Raw genomic sequence first — 18,277 nt, forward strand, 5'->3', positions numbered from 1 at the left:
GGGGTATGCATTTGGCCCAGCCAGCAGCTCAGGTGTGTCTTGTGAAGCCTGCATCCCACATGGCAGTGCCTGGGATCCACTCTAGTCACTGTTCTCATTCCTTCCTGCTCGTACACACCAAGGTTGGCAACAGGTCATGGCAAGGGCTTTGTTGTCCCTACCACCCATGTGGGGCACCAGCAGTAAGTGCCTGGCACCCAGCTTCAGCCTGGACCAGCAATAGCTCTCTCAGAGGTCTGCAGAAGAAATCAGCACATGGGAAATTTCTGTCTTTCTGTCTGCTGCCCCCCTCTATCTCTTTGCTTTCTCTGAAGGATTCAGGAAGTATTTTAGTCATGGGAAAGGCAGAGGAACACAGAGATAAGGAGACACGTACAGAGAGAGGAGAAAGAGATCTTCCATCTGCTTCACATTCCACACAGCCTCCATGACTGGGTGAGGCCTGTCTAAAGCCAGGATCTAGGAACCCCATCCCAGTCTCCCGTGTGGGTAAAAAGTCCCAAGGAAGTGGGTCATCTTTTACTGCCTTCCCAGCATATTAGCAAGGACCTGCATGAAATTCTTGGTAGCTGAGAATGCAACCCTCTACATTGCTCCAGTTACAATTCCCAGCTTCCTGCTCATACACACTTGGAGACAACAGGTGATAGTTCAAGCACTTGGGAATCTGCCACACACCTGGGAAACCTGGGTTATGCTCCTGGGTATCAGACTGGCCCAGCACTACCAGTTTCATAAATTGGGGATGGAAACATCAGACCCTACCTTTCCGTCTGTCCGTTTTTCTATGTCTCCTCGCCTTGTATTTTTTGCTTTCAAGTTTTATTCTATTTAGTTGAAAGGTGGAATGGCAGTAAGACAGGGAGAGTCAGAGACAAAGAGATCTGCTATCCCCTGGATCAAGCCCCTAACAGCCACAAAAGCTGTAGCAGGACCTGGCTGAAGCAGGATCCCAGAATTGCATGCTGGTTCCCATTGTGGGTGGCAGAAGCCCAAGTGATTGGGCCGTTTTGGGCTGCCATCCCAGGTGCGTTAGCAAGGAGCTGCATGGAAAGCAGAGTCCAGGCTCCTGTATGCCCCGTGGGAATGGCCAGCTGAGGCCCCATATCCTGAGCCACAATGCCCCATGCTCATCCTTTAGAAGTCATAACTTCATTTGACTCCATGCCTTCCCTGGCATAGCACAGAGTTGAATCAGATCCTGGGCAGCCAGAATGCAACCTTCTGCTTGTTGCAGTTCCAAGTCCAGGCTCTGCTCCCAATCCCAGCTTCCTGCCCATACACACTGTGGGAGGCAGCAGGTGATGGTTCAAGCACTTGGGACCCTGCCACACACCTGGGAGCTCTGTGTTAAGCTCCAGGAGCCTGGCATCAGCCTGGCCCAGCATCAGCAGTTTCAGTTATTTGGGGAGGGAATCAGCAGAGCAGACAAATCTGTCTATGTCCACCAGTCTCCCTGCTTTTTCTATTTGGCTTTCAATATTTATTCTTTTTAGCTGAAGGGCAGAGTGACAATGAGAGAGGGGAGACAGATAGACATGGAGATCTTCCAATGCCTGGATCACCCCAAACAGCCTCAATAGCTGGGGTGGGACCAGGCTGAATTCTGGAGCCCAGAACTATATGCTGGTTCTTGCTGTGCAGACCCAGGCGACTGGGCCATCTTGCAGCTGACAACCCACTAACAGGGAGCTACATGGGAAGCAGAACCTGGGGCTCCTGTATGCCCTGCATGAGTGACCAGCAGAGACCTAATACCTTGTGCCACAAGGCTAGCCACATGCCAAGCCTTTGAAAGTCATGTATCTATAAATACATTTTTGTCTTCATCTGTGCTCTCAGTGATGCTTTAACATGATCAGGACCCCAGTGCATTTTGCCTGTCTTTGGGTCTGCTGTGTTTCTCCGGCTTCTGACTCTCTTTCTGCCTTTCATATCAACACAGCTGTGGTTATAGTAGAGATTTCAGTTACTACTACATTTGTTCTCTTAGTTTCTTTGCAAGACTTCCTTCATTTCCTGAAAGTGGACTTAGGCAGTGAGAACCAGCAAGACAGAGAAAGAGACAGATCTGTCTGCTGGTTCACTCCCAACTGCCAGGGCAGGCCAAGCCTCCAAAGCAACATGGAACTGTATACAAGTCAGCCGTATGTGTGGGAGAGTCCCAGAACCTGATTCATTATCCACTGCCTTCCCTGGTGCATTTGCAGGGAGTTGCATCAGATCCTGGGCAGCCAGCAATGCAATCCCTCTGCACTGCTGCAGTTGCAAGCCCAGGCTCTGTTCCCAATCCCAGCCTTGTGCCCATACACGCTATAGAAAGCAGTGGGTGAAAGTCCAACGCATAGGATGCTGTCGCACACCTGGGGGACCTGTATTAAGCTCCAGAGACCTGGAGTCAGCCTGACCCAGAACTAGCAGTTTTAGAAATTGAGGAGGGTGGGGCTGGCACTGTGGAGTAGCAGGTAATGAGACAGCCTGTAGTGCCAGCATCCCTTATGGGCGCCAGCTTGAATACCAACTGCCTTGCTTCCAATCCAGCTCCCTATAGTGCATCTGGGAAAGCGGTGGAAGATGACCTAAGTCCCAGAACTCATGTGGGAGATCCCAATGAAGCTCCTGGCTCCTGGATTCAGCCTGCCAGAGCCATGGCCATAACAGCATTTGGGATTGAACCAGCACATGGAAGACAACTCTCTCTTTTTCTTTCCCTCTCTCTCCCTCTCCCTCCCCCTCTGCCACTACCTCTTTGTAACTCTGACATTCAAATAAAATAAACAATTTTTTAAAAAAAGAAATTATGAAGAGAAATAGCAGACCAGACATTTATGTCCTTCTGTTTGCTTGTCTGTATCCCTCTGTCTCCCTGCATTGTCTTTTTTGCCTTCCAGGTTTATTGTTTACTTGGAAAGGTGGAGTGACAGCGAGAGAGGTGACACAGCGATACATGGAGATCTTCTATCGCCTGGATCACTCCTGAGCAGGTGATGACTAGGGCAGGACAATGCCAAAGTCAGAATCCCAGAATTGTACACCGGTCCCCACTGAGGGTGGCTGGGAACAAAGTGATTGGGCTGTCTAGGCACTTCCATCCTATTTATAGGGAACTGCATGAGGATAAGAACCAAGGATCCCATATACCCTGCACAAATGGCCAGCTGAGGCCCAGTACCCTGTGCCATAAGACTATCCCCACTCTTCATGACTTCATTTGTCTTCAGCTGTGCTCTTAGTGCTGCTTTAACCTGACCATGACCCCAGTGCATATTGCTGGTCTTTGGGCTGCTGTGTTTCTCTGGCTTCTGTCTGAGTGCCCACCTCTCAAATCAACAAAGCTGTGATTTTGGTAGAGATTTGGTTACCATGACATTTGTTTGTTTTCTTGTTTTCTTTGTAAGACGTCCTTCATCGAGTAAAAGCAGACAAAAGCCTCGAGAGGGAGTGAGACAGATCTTCCATGTGCTTGTTCACTCCCCAAAGAGCTGTCATGGTAGGCCAGGCCGTTCTCAGCAACCTGGAATAGCATTTAAATAGGCCACATAGGTGGCAGGGGCCCAAGTCCCTGATCCCTCACTAGCTGCCTTCACAGGCACCTTAGCAGGAATCTCAATAGAAGTGGAGCAGCCAGAACTGGAACCTGTGCTCATCTGGAATGCTGACATTGCAGGGGGCAGCTTAACCTGCTGGGCCACAATGCCAGCTCCCAAGATGAAGACCAAAAAACAAATGCGAGGTATGCATTTGTCCCAGCCGGCAGCTCAGGTGTGTCTTGTGGTGCCCACATCCCACATGGCAGTGCCTGGGACCCACTGTAGTTCTGTTCCCAGCTCAATTCCCTTCTCCTATATACTCTGGCAGTCAGCAGACACGGCTTGGGCTACGGCACCCTGCCATCCATATGGGAAAACTGCAGCAAGTGCCTGGTGCCCAGTTTCAGCCTGGAAAAGTGCTAGCGCTTTCAGAGATTTGGGGAGGAAATCAGCCCATGAGAGATTTCTATCTTTCTATCTGCTGTCCCCCTCTAGCTCTCTGCTTTTGCTGATGGTCTCAGAAAGTGTTTTAGTTATGGGAACAGAAGAGGAACACAGTGACAAGGAGATATGGAAAGAAGCAAAAAGAGATCTTGTATCTGCTGCTTCTCACCCCAAATGCCCTCTACAGCTCGGTCAGGCCAGTCTAAAGCCAGGATCTGGGAACTCCATCCTAGTTTCCCGTGTGAGTGGGAGGGCCCAAGATGTGGGCTATCTTCTGCTGCCTTCCGCTACACATTAGCAGGGAGCTGCATCACATCCTTAGCAGCCAGCTATGTAATCCTCTGCATTGCTGCAGTTGCAAGTGCAGGCTCTGCTCCCAACGCCAGCTTCCTGCCCACACACACTGTCAGAGGCAGCAGGTGATGGTTCAGCACTTGGGACTCTGCCACACACCTGGATGACCCAAGTTAAGATCCAGGAGCCTGACATCAGCCTGGCCCAGAACTAACAGTTTCAGAATTTGGGGAGGGAAATAGCAGACCAGACATATCTGTCTGTCTGTCTGTCTGTGTCCACATGTCTCCTGTGTTGCCTTTTTTTGCTTTCAAAATTTGTTCTGTTTAGTTAAAAAGTGGATTGACAGCGAGAGAGAGGAGACAGAGAAACATGGAGATTTTCCAATGCCTGGATCACCCCCAAACAGCTGTGATGCCTAGGTCAGGACCAGACCCAAGTCAAGAAGCCAGAACTGCATGATTGGGTCTGCCAATCACTCAGCCTTTGAAAGCCGTGTATTCATGACTTCATTTGTGTTCTTAGTGACGCTGTATCCTGATCAGGACCCCAGTGTATATTGTTGGTCTTTGGGCTGCCCTGTTTCTCTGCCTTCTGCTTGTCTCTTTGCCTCTCAAATCAACCAAACTGTGGTTTTGGTAGAGATTTTGGTTGCCATTGCATTTGTTTGTTTTCTCGTTTTCCTTGTAAGACGTCTTTCATTCCCTGAAAGCAGACTTAGGCAGCAAGAGCTGGCCAGGCACACAGATCTTTCATCTGCTTGTTCTATCCCCAAATGGCTATGGGGTGGGCAAGGCCTTCCACAGCATCCTGGAATGACACGCAGGTTGGTCACACAGGTGTCAGGGGCCTGAGCACCTGTTCCATTACCTGCTGCCTTCCCAGGTGGATGAGAAGTAAAGCAGCTGGGATTGGGCTCTGTGCTCATCTGGGAGGCTGGCATTGCAGACAGCAGCTTAACCCACTGGGTTACGATGGCAACCCCCAAGATGAGGAACAAAAAAAATCAATAGTGTAGGGTATGCATTTGATCCAGCCAGAAGCTCTGGTTTATTTTGTAATGTCCACATCCCACCTGCTAGTGCCCTGGTTCCACTCCAGGCTCTGTTCCCATTGCAGATTCCTACTCACACACAGCAAGGTTGCCAACAGGTGACAACAAGGACTGTGTTGGCCCAGCCAGCCAGGTGGGACACCTGGAGTAACTGCCTGGTGTCCAGCATCAGCTTGCATCATCACTATCTCTATAATAGAGATCTGAGGAGGAAATCAGCAGATGGGAGATTTCCGTCTTTCTGTCTGCTGTCCCCCTCTAGCTCTCTGCTTTCACTAATGGGTTCAGGAGGTATTTTAGTTATGGAAAAGGCAGAGGAACACACATATAAGGACAGACAGAGAGAGAAAGAGAAAGAGATCTTCTATCTGCTGCTTCTCACCCCAAATGCCCTCTACAGCTGGGTCAGGCCAGTCTACAGCCAGGATCTAGAAACCCCATCCATGACTCCCATGTAAGTGGGAGAGCCAAGAACATGCACCATCTTCTGCTGCCTTTCTTGGCCCATTAGAAGGGAGCTGCATCACATCCTGGGCAGCCAGCTATGTAGTCTTCTGCATTGCTGCAGTTGCAAGTCTAGGCTCTGCTCCCAATCCCAGCTTCCTGCCCACACACACTGTGGGAGGCAGCAGGTAATGGTTCAAGCACTTGGGACTCTGTCACACACCTGGATGACCCAGGGTAACCTCTGGGGCCCTGGCAGCAACCTGGCCCAGCACTGACATTTTCAGAATTTGGAGAGAGAAACGACTGACTAGATATTTATGTCTGTTTTTTCTGTGTCCCTGTCTCCCTGCCTTATCTATTTTGTTCTGTTTAGTTGAAAGGTGGAGTGACAGCAAGAAAGGGAAAGTATACTTTAAGGCAATGATGGATGTCTTATAAACAAAACCTGAAAAAATGTGACAGTAACAAAAATCTCTACCAAAACCACAGCTTTGTTGATTTGAGAGGCAGACAGACAGAAGGCAGAGAAACAGAGACGCCCCAAAGACCAGCAATATGCTCTGGATTCCCGATCAGGTTAAAGCAACACTGAGAACACATATGGAGACAAACGAGGCCATGAATACACGACTTTTAGTGGCTGAGTGTAGGCTAGCCTTGTGCTCAGGGTGTTAGGCCTCAGCTGGCCACTTGCAAGGTGCACAGGCGAGCCAGGGTTATGCTTATGATGCAACTCCAAGCTAATACATCTGGGATGGCAGCCCAAGATGGCCCAGTCACTTGGGGGGCTGCCAATCACAGCAGGGAGCAGCATGCAGTCTGGGCTCCTGGCCTCAGCCATGTACTGCCTGAGCAATTTTGGCCATTTGAGGGGTATTCCTGGGTATGAAAAATGGAAGATCTCCATCTCTCTCTGACACTGCACATTTCAACTAAACGCAACAAACCTTGAAAGCCAAAAGATAAGGCAGACAGACAGGGAAACAGAGACAGACAGACAGACATAAATGTCTGCTCTGCGGTTTCCCTCCCCAAATTCTGAAACTGCTAGTGCTGGACCAGGTTGAAGCCAGGCCCCCTAGCTTACCTTGGGACCCTCAGGTGTGTGGCAGGATCCCACATGCTTGAACCATCACCTGCTGCCTTGCACAGCATGTATGGGCAGGAAGCTGGGATTGGGAGCAAAGCCTGGATGTGCAACCACAGCAATGCAGAGGTTTGCATTACTCTTGGCCAAGATGTGATGCAGCTCTCTGGCTAATGTGCCGAGGAGGGCAGCAGAAGATGGCCCATATTCTTAGGCCCTCCCATCCACATGGGAGACTGGGACAGTATTTCTAGATCCTGGCTTAAGACTGGCCTGACCCAGCCATGGGGCCCATGTTGGGTGTGAAACAGCAGATGGAAAATCTATTTTTCTGTCTGTCCTTGTCTCTGTGTTCCTGTGCCTTTCTCATAACTAAAATACTTCCCAAACCCATCAGAGAAAGCAGAGAGCTGAAGTGGGAAAGACAGATGGAAATTTCTGATAGAAATCTCCCATGTGCTTATTTCCTCCCCAAATGTCTAAAAGAGCTAGCACTGGTTCAGCCTGAAGCCAGGTGCCAGCTACTCACTCCAGGTGTCCCACCACAGCCCCTCCCATGACCTGTTGTAAACCCTGATGTGTGCAGGCAACAAGATAGAATGGGAACAGAACCTGGTGTGGAATTCAGGTTCTGCCATGTGGTATGTGGGCTGCTGGCCGGAATAAATGCATACCCCACAGCTTTAGGTTTGAGCCAGCTCTCTGCTAATGTGCCTGGGAAGGCAGCAGGTGATGGATCAGGTACTTGGTCCCCTGCTACCTAAGTGGCAGACCTGGATGCAGTTCCAGGTTCCTGTGGAAGGCCTGGCTTGCCCTGAAAGCCATTTGGCCAACAAACAAGCAGACTGAAAATCTGTCTGTGTCTGCCTCATCGGCTCTCCCTGCCTAAATCCACTCTGAGGCAATGAAGGACATCTTACAAAGAAAACAGGAAAATGAACACATGAGATGGTCACCAAAATCTCTACAAAAACCTCAGCTTTGTTGAGTGTGGGCAGGAAGCTGGGATTGGGAGCAGAGCCTGGACCATGGCAACTGCAGCAATGCAGAGGGTTTTCAGCTCCGTGCTAATGAGCCAGGGAGGGCAGCAGAAGATGGCCCATGTTCCCGGGCCATTCCACCCACAAGGGAGACTGGGTTGGGGTTTCCAGATCCTGGATTTAGAAAGGCCTGACCCAGCCAAGAAGGACTTTTGATTGGGAAAGCAGCAGATAGAATATCTATTTCTCTTTCTTTGTCTTTTCTTGTCTCTGTGTTCCTCTGCCTTTCCCACAACTAAAATACTCCCCAAGCCCATCAGCAAAAGCAGGGAGATGGAGGGAGACAGACAGATAGACAGAAATTTGCCATGTGTTGATTTGCTCCCCAAAGCTCTGAAAGAGCTAGCGCTGGTCCAGGCTGGTGCTGTGCACCACGTGTTTATTCCAACACAGCCTTTCCCATCATCTGTTGTCAACAGCTGTGTACAAGCAGGAAACTGGAAAGGGAATGATGAATGTAGTGGAACCCAGGGACTGCCATGTGGGATGTGGGCAGCCAGCACAAGACAAACCTAAGCTGTAGGCTGGATCAGATGCATACCCCACACTGCAAGGTTTTTCCAACCTTACCTCGGGGGCTGGCATTGTGGCCCAGTGAGTTAATCTGCTGCCTGCCATGAGAGCTTCTCAGGTGAGCCCAGGTTCCAGTCCTGGCTGCTCCACTTCCCATCCAGCTCCCTGCTGCTGCACCAGGGAAGGCAGCAGGTGATGGATCATGTTCACGGGACCTTGCCACCCACGTGTCCAACCTGCATAAAGTTCCAGGTTGCTGAGAAAGGCCTGACCTGCCCCAACAGCCATTTGGGGAGTGAACTAGCAGACAAAAGATCTGTCGCTCTCTTCCACACCACCTCTGGATGCCTAAGTCCAGTTTAAGCCAATGAAGAAGTCCTACGAAGAAAACTGACCAAAAAAATTAAATGAGAATCAAAATCTCTACCAAAACTATGGCTTTGTTGATTTGAGATGCAGACAGGCAGACAGGCAGAAGCCAGAGAATCAGAGCAGCCCCAAAGATCAGCACTATGCACAGGAGTCTTGGTCAGGTTAAAGCATCACTGATAGAACAGATGAAGACAAATGAAGTCATGAATACACAACTTTCAGAGGCTAAACATGGGGCTAACCTCATGGCTCAGGGTGTGGGGCCTCAGCTGGCCACATGAGGTATAGGGGAGCCCAGGTTCTGCTTCCCATGTAGCTCTCTGCTAATGTGCCCGGGATGGCAGCCCAAGACAGCCCAATCACTTGGTTCCCTGACACCCACAACGGAGACTAGTGTATAGGTCTGGGTTCCTGTTTTCTACCTGGTCCTGTCCAAGCCTGTGCCACCATTTCAGGGGTGATCCAGTGAATGGAATATTTCCAAATCTTTTTGTCTCTTTATCACTTGCTGTCATTTTGCCTTCAACTAAACAAAACAAAACAAAAACAAAAACAAAGACAAAGACAAGGCAAGGAGATGGGGGGACACAGACAGACAGACAAAAAGTTCTGCCCTGCTGTTTCTCTCCCCAATTTCTGAAACTGGTTGTGCTGGGCCAGGCTGATGCCAAGCCCAGGAGCTTAACTGGAGTCTCTCAGGTGTGTGGCAGTTTCAAGTGCCTAAACCATCACCTGCTGCTTCCCACAGTGTGTATGGGCAGGAAGCTAGGATTGGGAGCAGAGCCTAGACTTGCAACTGCAGCAATGCAGAGGGTTGCATTTCTTTCTGCCCCAGATCAGAGTCAGCTCCTTGCTAATATGCTGGGGAAGGCAGCAGAAGATGGCCCACCATCTTGGGGCTCCAACCCCCTCAGGAAACTGAGTTGGGGTTCCCAGATCCTGGCCCAGCTATATAGGCCGTTTGGGGTATGGACCATCAGATGGAATTCTCTTTCTCTGTCTTTGTATTCCTCTGCATTTTCCATAACTAAAATACTTCTTGAACCCATCATTGAAAGCAGAGAGACAGCAGGGGTGGGGAGGAGGAAGACAGACAGACAGAAATCTCCCATATGCTGATTTCCTCCCTCAATATCTGAAACAGTTTGAGCTGCACCAGAATTCACACCTGAGCTGCTGGCCAGACAAAATGCACACCCCTCTGCTTTAGGTTTTTCCAACCTCATCTTGGGGTGGAGGTGGGGGATGGTTGTGGCACAGTGAGTTAAGCTGCCGCCTGCAATGCCAGCATATCACAGGAGCACAGGTTCTAGTCCTGGCTGTTCTACTTCCCATCCAGCTACCTGCTAAGGCTCCTGATATGGCAGTAGGTAATGGATCAGGTTTCTGGGGACAATCTCACCCACATGGCCAACTTGCATACAGTTCCAGGTTGCTGTGGAAAACCTGAACTGCCCCAAGTCATTTAGGGAATGAACCAGCAGATGGAAGATCTGTCTCTCTCGGCCTCGCCAGGTCTGGCTGCCCAAGTTCACTTTCAGGCAATGAAAGAAGTCTTACAAAGCAAACAAGAAAACAATGGTTTTGATTACATGCAATGGTAATCAAAATCTACCAAAACCACAGCTTTGTTGATCTGAGATGCAGACAGACAGATAGAAGCCACAGAAACAGAGCAGCGCCAAGGACCAGCGATTTGCACTGGGGTCCCAATCAGGTTAAAACATAACTGAGAACACAGATGAAGATAAATGAAGTCATGAATACATGACTTTCAAAGGCTGAGTGTGGGCTAGCCTTGTGGTCCAGGGCACAGGGCCTCAGTTGCCCACTTGCAAGGGGGCAAACGGGAGCCTGGGTTCTGCTTCCCATGTAGCTCCCTGCTAATGCACCTGGGATGGCAGCCCAAGAAGGCCCAATGGCTTGGGGCCCTGCCACAAAAATCAGGAACCAGCATGCTGTTCTAGACTCCCAGCTTTGGCCTGCTCCTGCCTCAGCCTTTTTGGCCATTTGAGGGGTGATCCAGGGGATGGAAGATCACCATGTCTCTCTGACTACCCTCTCTAGCTGTCACTCTGCCTTTTAACTAAACAATACATCTTGAAAGCAAAAAACACAAGGCAGGGAAATCAGAGGACACAGAACAAAACACAGACAGAAATGTCTGATCTGGTAATTCTCTCTCCAGATTTCTGAAACTGCTAGTGCTGGGCCAGGCTGACACCAGGTGCCCGGAAATTACCATAGGACTCCCAGGTGATGGCCAGCTCCCTTCATCTGTTGCCCCCCATTACGTATGTGCTGGAAGCTGATATTGGGAACAGAGCCTGGACTTGGGCCCCTGCCACCCACGTCCCCTACCTGGCTGCAGTTCCAGGTTCCTATGGAAGGCCTGGCCTGCCGCAGCAGCCCTTGGTGGAGTAAAACAGAAGGAGTGCCTGTCTCTCTCTGCATCGCTATCTCTGCTTAAGTCCATCTTTAGGCAATGAAGGAAGTCGTACCAAAAAAACAAGAAAACAAACAAATGTAATGCTAACCACAATGTCTACGAAAAGCACAGCTTTGTCGATATGAGAGGCAGACAGACAGAAGACAGAATCAGAGCAGCCCCAAAGACCAAATTATGCACTGGGGTCCCGATCAAAGTGTCACTGAGAACAGACATTAAGACAAATGAATTCGTGAATGCATGACTTTCAAAGGCAGATGTGGGGCTAGCCTTTTGGTACTGGGTGTTGGGCCTCAGCTGGCCATATACACTGGGTATACAGAAGCCCTGTTTCTGCTTCCCATTCAGCACCCTGCTAATGGATTGGCAACCCCAAGATGGTTCAATCACTTGAGTCTCCATCATCCTTAGGTACCATCATGCAGTTCTGGCCTCCTGACTTGGGCCTGTTCCTGTCCCCAGCATTTTGGCTATTTGGGGATGACACTGGAATTGGAAGATCTCCATATCGCTCTGTCTCCCCACTCTCCCTGTCAGTCTGCTTTAGACAGAATAAAATCTTGAAAGCAAAAAGGTAAGGCAAGGAGACACGCAGACACAGAAAAACAGATAAACAGATATGTCTGGTCTGCTGTTTCCCTCAAAAAATTTCTGAAGCTGCTAGTGTTGGGCCAGGTTGATGCCAGGCCCTGGGAGCTCAACCCAGGTCTCCCAGGTGTGTGGTGAGGTCCCACGTGCTTGAACCATCACCTGCTGCCTCACAGGGCACAGACTGGAAACAGAGGCTGCACTTGTAACTGCAGCAATGCACATTGTTGCATTCCCAGCTGCCCAGTAAATAATTCAGCTTCTTGCTAATGTGCAGGGAAAGGCAGTAGAAGATGGCCAACTTCCTGACCCCCAACCCCCACTCACATGGGAGACTGGGATGAGGTTCCAGATCCTGACTCTAGACTGGCCTGACCCGGCCATTGAAGCTGTTTGGGGGTGAGAACCAGCAAATGGAACATGTCTTTCTCCTTCTCTCTGTGTTCCTCTGCCTTTCCCATAACTAAAATACTTTCTGAAACCATCAGCAAAAGTAGAAAGCTGGAAGGGGATGGACAGACAGAAAGAGAAATATCTCATGTGCTGATTTCCTCCCCAAACCTTGAAAGCCCTGCGCCGGTACCCATCGTGGGAGGAGCGCTGCATCGACTGCAAGCTGTGCGAGGCCGTGTGCCCCACCCAGGCCATCACCATGGAGGCCGAGCCCAGGGCCGATGGCAGCCACCGCACCACGCGCTATGACATCGACATGACCAAGTGCATCTACTGCGGCTTCTGCCAGGAGGCCTGCCCCGTGAACGCCATCGTGGAGGGCCCCAACTTCGAGTTCTCCACAGACCATGGTGCTGGTCCAGATTGAAGGCCTACCTGGATAGTTTCAGGTTGCTGTGGAAGGCCTGGCCTGTACCAACAGTCGTTTGGGGAGCAAAAAGCAGACAGATCTGTCTGTTCTTTGCCAGTTCATGCTGCCTAAGTCTATTCCAGACAATGAAGGAAGTCCTAAAAGAAAACAAGAAAACCAACAATTGTAATGGTAACCAAAATCTCTACCAAAACTACAGCTTTGTTGATTTGAGAGGTGGACAGACAGACAGAAGACAGAGAATCAGAGCAGCCCCCCCAAAGACCAGCAATATGCACTTTGGTCCCAATCAGGTTAGAGTGTTACTGAGAACACAGATGAAGTCAAATGAAATCATGAACACATGACTTTCAAAGGCTGAGCATGGGGCTAGCCTTGTGGATCAGGGCATTGGGCCTCAGCTGGCCACTCCCGCAGGGCATACTGGAGCCCAGCTTCTGCTTCCCATCCAGCTCCCTGGTAATGTGCCAGGGATGTCAGCCCAGGATGACCCAATTCTTGTGCCCCAGCCACCCACATCAGGGACTTGCATGAAGTTCTGCACTCATGGTTTTGGACTGATCCTGCCACAGTCATTTCAGTTGCTTGGGAAGTATTCCAGGGGATGGAAGATCTCTGTATCTCTCTGTCTCTGCCCCTTTAAACTAAACAGAACAAATCTGGAAAGTAAAAAAAGACAAGAAAGGAAGACAGGGAACACAAACAGACAGACAAACATAAATGTCTGGTCTGCTGTTTCCCTCCCCAATTTCTGAAATTGCTGGTGCTGGGCCAGGCTGATAGCAGGCCCCAAGACCTTAACCCTGCTCTCCCAGGTGTGTGGCAGGGTCCCACATGCTTGCACCATCACCTGAAGCCCCCTACACTGTGTAAGGGCAGGAAGCTGGGATTGGGACCAGAGCCTGCACTGGCAACAGCAGCAATGCAGAGGCTTGCAGTGCCCACTGCCCAGGATGTGTTGTTGCTCTGTGCTAATGTGCCAGGGAAGGCAGCAGATGTCTCAGATTCTTGGCTTCTCTCACTCACGCAGGAGACTGGCACATGGTTTCCAAATCTTGGGTCTAGACTGGCCTGACCCAGCCATGGAGGCCATTTGGGGTGTGAACCAGTAGATGGAAGATCTTGTTTTCCATCTCTCTCTGTCCTTTTCTCGGTATTCCTCTGCCTTTCCCATAATTAACATATTTCCAAAACCATCTGCAAAAGCAGTTGGAGGGGGAAAGACAGACAGACAGAAATCTCCCATGTGCTTATTTCCTCCCCAGATCTCTACGAGAGCTAGCGCCGGTCCAAGCTGAAGCAGGATACCCATGCGCTTAATAATTCAGGTGTCCCACCATAGCCCTTGCCATGGCCTGCTCTCTCCCGGAGTGTGTAAGAGCAGGAAGCTGGAATGGGAACTGTGACTAGAGTGGAACCCAGGCACTGTCATGTGGGATGCAGGCATCACAAGACACACCTAAGCTGCTGGCTGGACCAAATGCATACCCCACACTGCAGGTTTTCCAAACTGCTTGGGGGCCAGCTTTGTGGCCCAGCTGGTTAAGCTGCTGCCCTCGATGCCAGCTTTTCATATGGGCCTAGGTCCACTTTCTATCCAACTCCCTGCTATTGTGCCTGGGAATGCAGAGTGATGGATCAGGTACTCAGGTCCCTGCTATCCACATGGCGGACAAAGATGCAATTCCAGGCTGCTGTAGATGGCCTGGGGCACCATGAAAGCAATTTGGGGGAGGGGGGTGAACCAGCAGACAGAAGATCTTTTGCCTACTGCCCAAGTTAACTTTAAGGCAATCTAGGAAGTCTTACAATGAAAACAAACAAATATAATGGTAAGCATAATCTCTACCAAAACCACAGCTTTGTTGATTTGAGAAGTGGACAGATAGACAGAAGCTAGAGATTCAAAGGAGCCACAAAGACCAGCCATACCCATTGGGGTCCCAATCAGGTTAAATCATCACTGAGAACACAGATAAAGTCAAATGAACTCGTGCATACACAACTTCCAAAGGCTGAGTGTGGAGCTAGCCTTGTGGCTCAGGGTGCTAGGCCTCGGCTGGCCACTCGCATGGGGCATATGGGAGCCTGGGTTCTGCTTCCCATGCAGCTCACTGCTAATGGGGTAAAAGCCCTATGTAGACCCAATCACTTTGGCCCCTGCAACCACAGCAGGGACCAGCATGAAGTTCTGGCCTCCAGACTTTGTCCTGGTCTTGCCCCAAGCATTATAGCCATGATGCAAGCAATGGAAGATCTCCATGTTTCTCTGTCTCCCCTCTCACGTGATCACTCCATCTTTCAACTTAACAGAACAAAATCTGAAAGCAAAAAAAAAAACAAGGCAGGAAGACAGAGGATCACAGACAGACAGACAGACAAGTGTTGGTGCTCTTTCCCTCCCCAATTTTTTTTTAAGATTTATTTATTTGGGGCCAGCCTTGTGGCTCAGCAGGTTAAAGCCAAAGCCTGCAGTGCCAGCATCCCATAGAGGCACTGGTTGGAGTCCCTACGGCTCAACTTCTGATCCAGCTCCCTGCTAATGCTTCTGGGAAGCAGTGGAGGATGGCTTAAGTCCTCAGGCCCCAGGTGGGAAACCCGGAAGAGGTTCCTGGCTCCCAGCTTCAGATTGGCTCAGCTCCGGCCATTGCAGCCATGTGGGGCGTGAAACAGCAGATGAAAGATCTCTCTCTCCCTCCCTTCCTTTCTTTCCACCTCTCTGTAACTCTGTCTTTCAATGTCAGAATATCAAATTTACAGTAACTGAGAGGCAAAGGCAGATATATATATATATGTATATATATCATATATATACACATATATACATATGTATATACATATGATATATATATATATATATATATATATATATATATATATATATATATCTTCTATCTGCTGGTTCACGCCCCAGATGGCCACAATGGCCAGGACTAGGCCAGGCTGAAGCCAGGAACCAGGAGTTTCATGCATGTTTCCCACATGGGTGCAGGGGCCAAGGAACTTGCACGTCTTCCACTGGTTTCCCAAACACATTAGAAGGGAGCCAGATCAGAAGCAGAGCAGCTGGGGTTTGAACCCACGTCTATATGGGATGCCCACTATAAAGGTGGTGGCTTTACCAACTATGCCACAGCTCTGGCCCCACTCTCCCCATTTGTGATAGAGCTCAGTCAGACTGACATCACTTTCCCAGAGCTTAACCCAGATCCCACAGGTATATGGCAGCATCCCACATCATCACCTGCTACCTGGCACAGTGTGTATAGGCAGGAGCTGAGATTGGGAACAGAGCCAGGACTTAGAACTGCAGCAATGCTGAGTCATGCAAACAGTAGCCAGGATGTGATACAGCCCCTTGTTAATGTGCTGAGGAAGGCAGAAGATAGTCCACTTTCTCGGGCCTTCCCACCTACAAGGAGACTGGGATGGGGTTTCCAGATCCTGGCTTTAGACTGGCCTGACCCAGCCATGGAGGCTGTTTTGGTGTGATCCAGCAGATGGAAGATCTCTTTCCTTCTCTCTCTGTCCTTGTCTCTGTGTTCCTCTGCCTACCCCATAACTAAAATACTTCCCGAACCCATCAGGGAAAGTGGAAAGCCAGAAGGGGACAGCAGACAGAAATTTATGACAGAAATCTCCCGGGGGCTGGTGCTGTGGTGCAGTGGGTTAAAGCCCTGGCCTGCAGTGCTGGCATCCGATATGGGCGCCGGTTTTAGTCCCGGCTGCTCCTCTTCTGATCCAGCTCTCTGCTATGGCCTGGGATAGCAGTAGAAGATGGCCCAAGTCCTTGGGCCCCTACACCCATGTGGGAGACCTGGAAGAAGCTCCTGGCTCCTGGTTTCGGATCGGCACAGCTCTGGCCGTTGTGGCCATCTGGGGAGTGAACCAGCGGATGGAAGACCTCTCTCTCTATCTCTACCTCTCTAACTCTGTCTTTCAAATAAATAAATCTTAAAAAAAAGAAATCTCCTATGAGCTGATTTCTTCCTCAGATCTCTTGAGAGAGCTGCAGCTGGACCAGGCTGAAGCTGGGTGCCAGACTCTTACTCAAGTGTCCCACCACACTCCTTGCCACAGCCTGCTGCCTGCCACGGTGTATACAAGCAGGAAGCTGGAATGGGAACGGAGCCTGGAGTGGATCCCAGGCACTGCCATGTGGGATGTGGGCATCACAAGACTCACCTGAGCTACTGGCTGGGACAAATGCATACCCCACACTGCAGGTTCTTCCATCCTCATCTTGGGAGCTGGCTTTGTGGCCCAGTGGGATAAGCTTCTACCTCCAATGCTGGCATCTCAGATGAGCACAGTTCTGGTCCCAGCTGCTCCACCTCCCATCCAGCTCCCTGCTATTGTGCCTGGCATGGCAGCCCAAGATGGCCCAATCGCTTGGGCCCCTGTCACCCACATCAGGGACCAATGTGCAGTTCTGGTCCAGCTTTGGCCTGGTCCTACCCCAGTCATTTCAGATATTTAGGAAGTATTTCAGGGGATGTAAGTTCTCCATGTCTCTCTGTCTCTTCCTCTCTCAAGGTCACTCCAAATTTCAACTAAACATAATAAATCTTGGAAGCAAAAAAGATACGGCAGGGGGACAGGAGGACACAGACAAATAGAAATGTCTAGTCTGCTGTTTCCTCCCCAATTTCTGAAATTGCTAGTGCTAGACTAGGTGGACACTAAGCCCCCAGAGATTAACCCAGGTCCCTCAGGTGTGTGGCAAGGTCCCACGTGATTGAACCATCACCTGCTGCCTTCACAGTGTGTGTGGGCAGGAAGCTGGGATTGGGAGCAGAGCCTGGACTGACAACTGCAGCAATGCAGAGGGTTGCACTGCCCTTGGTGAGGAGGCAATGCAGCTCCTTGCTAATATGCCAGGGAAGACAGCAGAGGATGGCCCACTTTTTTGGGTCCTCCCACACATAGAGGAGCCTGGGATGGTGTTCTCAGATCCTGGCTTTAGACTGGCCTGACCCAGCCATGGAGGACGTTTGGGGCGTGAAGCAACAGATGGAAGATCTCAGTCTTTGTCTGTCCTGTGCCCATGTTTCTCTGCCTTTCCAGTAACTAAAATAATTCCCGAACCCATTGGTGAAAGCAGAGAGCCAGAAGGGACAGACAAAAATTTCTGACAGAAATATCCCCTGTGCTGATTTCCTCCCCCAAATTGCTTGAGAGCCAGCATTACTCTAAGCTGAAGCCAGGTGTCAGGCAATTAATTCAGGTGTCCCACCATAGCCATTGCCATGTCCTCCAGCTTGTCATGGTGTGTACAGGTGGGAAGCTGGAACAGGAACAGTGACTGGAGTGGATCCCAGACACTGCCATGTGGGATGTAGGCATCACAAGACACACCTGAGCTGCTGGCTAGGACAAATGCACACCCACACTGCAGGTTCTTCCAGCCTCATCTTGGGAGCTGGCCTTGTAGCCTAGCAGCTTAAGCAGATACCTTCAATGCCAGCATCCATATGTGTATAGGTTCCAGTCCCAGCTGCTCCACTTCCCATCCAGCTATCTGGTAATGCTCAAGAAAGTCAGCGGGTGTTAGATAAGGTATTTGGGCCCCTGCCACCCACGTAGCCATCCTGAATACAGTTCCAGGTTGCTGGGGAAGGCCTGGCTTGCTCATA

Source organism: Lepus europaeus, chromosome X (genome assembly GCF_033115175.1).
Source record: "Lepus europaeus isolate LE1 chromosome X, mLepTim1.pri, whole genome shotgun sequence".
Classification (NCBI taxonomy): domain Eukaryota; kingdom Metazoa; phylum Chordata; class Mammalia; order Lagomorpha; family Leporidae; genus Lepus; species Lepus europaeus.